The following is a 3,599-nucleotide window of genomic DNA, read 5'->3' as shown; positions in this document are numbered from 1 at the left end:
GGGCCTGCCGAACTACCGCGGCATTCTGCTGCTGCTGGTGTGGCTGCTCCTTGTTTACATTTGGACGGTATTTTGCCCTTCTCGTTTTTGCCTGATACAGTCACTGAGATCACGGAAGGAATCGCATCTGGAAAGGTGGAAAGGCAAAGAGAAAGATCAGAACACTGGAGGCCTGGGTTTGCGGGCTGGAGGAGGTTAGGGGCCGCAAACTGAAAGCTGCACAAAGATAATCGGCTGTCGCAGGAAAAGGTAGTTTGCCCGAGTACACTGGAGCACCTGTCACCATCCAGGCACTAACCATTAAGTTCTTCCCGGTCCTCCATTCCCTAGGTGCGATATCGGTGCCATCTTGGCTTCTCCTGGGCTGAAGGTTCAGTCCCTGCTGTCAATGAAACGGTGCGCCTTCGCAGACTCTGGGCTGCGACCTGCGGTAATCCCCGGTAGGGAAAAGAAGTGCAACGCCTCTTGAGAAAAGTCCAAGTACTCCAAAATTTTAGCAATAACTCCACCACCTCAGAGTGCAAGTGTAGACCGCAGCCCAGTGCTTAGTGCATCCAAGAATGTTAATGTTTACACTGCATGGGCTCTGGCCGCGACAGTGACACATTGCATCCTCTGCTGTGCCCCCCCTCCGGGCTTCTGGTTACAAGTACTCTACACAAGCTTAAGTGTTCCCTGGGTTGGGCTCCTGCTGTGGGCCTGGGCAAGTTTCCACCTTTTCCCTGCCTCCTCCTCCTTCCACCTTTTCTCCCATTTTCTAGAAATAAAATCGTAATCTTGTGCTCAGAAATAAATAAAACTTTATTGTTAAATAAAAGAGGCAGGCCAAATTGAGGACTTTATGGTTCTCCCTTCAAGATGTGTTTTGCAGATGCTCCAGAAGATGTTAATATCCTGAGCATTGGAAATAGCTTCCAATAATAGGCCCTATGCTTGGTATCATACTATGATATTGGTCTATCCTATTTTTCCCTTTGCAACTATCATTATCTTCAGCACCATTTTATGAAAGAAACTAAACCATTTTCATGGGCCGCTAAGGGTGTCATGGGGCTTAGGTACCTTACCTACTGTACCTAATGGATAAGTGCCCCTGCCTCATATTTCTGCAAGATGGCTAAGAAATCAGCTAAAAAAAAAAAGTGATTAAACAATTCACTTTCAAAAAGATGTCAAGGGATGGCAATCTCACGGCCTCTCTCTGACTTCAACCAAAATGTTGCCTCCTCAATCTGACTTTTGTTGGAGTCTGCACCCCTCTCCTTCTCTTGCCTAATCAGTTCATGATCAATTTTCAGCCTTGGATCAAATGCTGCATGAGAGACATATAAGAGTTTTAATCATGGGGTGCAATAGACTAGCTGGGACATCTGTGACAGCTCGATGTTCTTCCACATCTCAGATTTCCACAGTGTACCCCAGTGTTTTCTCACCTTCAGTCACTCATAGGCACCTTAGGTGAGTGTCGTTGCCCTATGTGAGCACCAGAAAAGCTAGTATTTACTTGAATGTTTTATTTTAAATGTAATTTAGTTTTTAATTTTTGATTCACTCTTGAAAACCTTAGGTACCCAATGGAACCCACGTCCTAAGCAAAAATAGCCACAAATCACAGCCTGATGTAACAGATTTATGTGAGCAGCGACCCTAGAACCAGACTGGGTATCTGAATCATGGCTTCACTCACCACCTGCTAGCTGGCTAATCTGGTGAGCAGTTTATTCTCATTTTGCCTTGGTTTAATACTTTTTTAAATGGAGATAACGATCATACCTAAATCATAGAGGTGTTTTGAGGATTAATTGAGGTGCTTAATTATACAATTTCACAAATGACCAGACCATGTAGCCTCACATTTCCTACTTGACTCACTTTCATATTTTTTTATTCACAAGGGAAAGAGAGAGAGTGATTGTTATCCTCTGGGAGCATGTAATGAAGATAGAGCATCTTCTTGTGAGAACAATACATGTACCGCGTTTCTATGTACCTATATGTGCTTCCGTCAGGAAGCCTATGTTGGCTGCTGCATGTATGAGCCCTGGGCCAGGAAATGTGCCAGAAGACTGTGTCTTTCACTCAGCAGATCGATTTTCTTTCTTGGCCTAATATATTTTATTCTTAGATACCAGATAATGTAATAAACATTACCATGTATTAAGTACCTACTCTGGACCCAACCCAAGAACAAGCCTTATGAAAGTGATAAGCAGGGGCACGATGGTGTAATTCACATTTTCATCATCAGATCACTCTGGCTGCTGGGTGGAGAATGTTTATAGGAGAAAAAAGGTGAAAGCAGGGAGACAGGACATGAATGCATTATCCCAGGTTTAAGACGATAGTGATTATCTTAGGCATGTCAGAGAAAAAAATTAAAGGTTTGGGAATGTGTTTCTGAGGTGGGGTCAACAGGATTTGCTGATAAATTGACTATTTGGAGTTGAAGAAAAAGAATAAAACAGTCTATATGTAACCAAGTACCTCTTTTTTAAAGACTCAAATGAATTATTTTTTCCTTTTTCCTTTCCTCACACCTCCTACTTAGCTCTTTGGGAATGCAATTATAACCTTTACCTTCTCTCCACCAGACACTCCCTACACAGCAAGCTTATCTAACTACGTGTTTACTTAGAAGTTACAGAGACTGAACCTTAAAGCAAACCAGGAACCTCCAGAACTCTCTCCTACCAGGAGGCAAATTGAGATTGCCTCAATTTACAACCTAGCTCTGCCCATGACGGTGCCAGCCAGACCACCTGATAGATAAGACATCCGAGGCAAGTCACATAGACTCCGCACTCCATCGCCCTCTCCCCTGCATGTCGTTCATGCCAAGCCCCCCTTTCAAAGCTCCTGCCTTCTGCCCCAAAGGCTGTAGTGGCTTCCTTAAGGCAGCCTGTACTACTTCCCCTCAGCTAGCTCTGGAATAAAACCACTTTCTTTTACCAGACGTCATTCTTGTTCATTGGACTTTGCAAGTGGCGAGCAGTCAGAGCTGTGTTCAGTTACACGTATGCTTTGCCTCATTGAACTCTCATGAAAACCCTATGATCGAGACACTGTTGGTATCTCCACTCTATAGGTGAGGAAGCTAAGAACCAGATAGATTCATCCAGTGTCCCAGGACACACAGTGAGTCATGTTTCGGATCTGTGCTCCTAGCTGATGCCTCCCATTACTGGTAGTCCTTTTCTGCTCCCCACAATGTACATTTCTTCATTTCTTTTTCAATTTTCTTATTATCTATTTTTCTTCTTCTTCCTCTCTCTTCTTTCACTAGGGATAGAATGCAAGGATCTCACTTAGCCCAGTGGATGGCAGTCAATTAATGGGGCGAGTGGCTTAGTCCTGCCATACTGGTTCCCTGCATGCTGCCAAGTGCAAGGGCCTTTCCATGCTCAGAATCACCAGGAAGACCAGAGCTCTCTCTTGGTAGGCTATAGACTCAATGGGTCTGAATCTTTATATATGCTGCCAAAAAACCCTCAAATAACCAATATTTGTAAATAGATACAGAAAGTTTTTAAAAGAACATTTAAAATAATAAAATTTTAAAATATTTTAAAAAACAAAATAAAGTATATACCATCACTTAA

At 43.2% G+C, this 3,599-nt stretch overlaps 1 long non-coding RNA gene across 1 annotated transcript; it reads left to right on the top strand.

Moving 5' to 3' along the window:
• Nucleotides 1–357: 357 nt before the first annotated feature.
• On the top strand, nt 358–1,980 carry LOC108528592 (uncharacterized). Its single transcript, XR_001885221.1, has 4 exons — nt 358–440; nt 1,299–1,458; nt 1,568–1,709; nt 1,896–1,980. It is a non-coding gene; the product is annotated as an uncharacterized LOC108528592 (long non-coding RNA).
• The last annotated feature ends 1,619 nt before the right edge of the window (nt 1,981–3,599 follow it).

The sequence above is a fragment of the Rhinopithecus bieti genome, unplaced genomic scaffold, assembly GCF_001698545.2.
Source record: "Rhinopithecus bieti isolate Rb0 unplaced genomic scaffold, ASM169854v2 scaffold_5775, whole genome shotgun sequence".
NCBI classification, from domain to species: domain Eukaryota; kingdom Metazoa; phylum Chordata; class Mammalia; order Primates; family Cercopithecidae; genus Rhinopithecus; species Rhinopithecus bieti.
The sequence above is the reverse complement of the archived record's forward strand: the minus strand, read 5'-3'. Positions and strand labels throughout refer to the sequence as shown.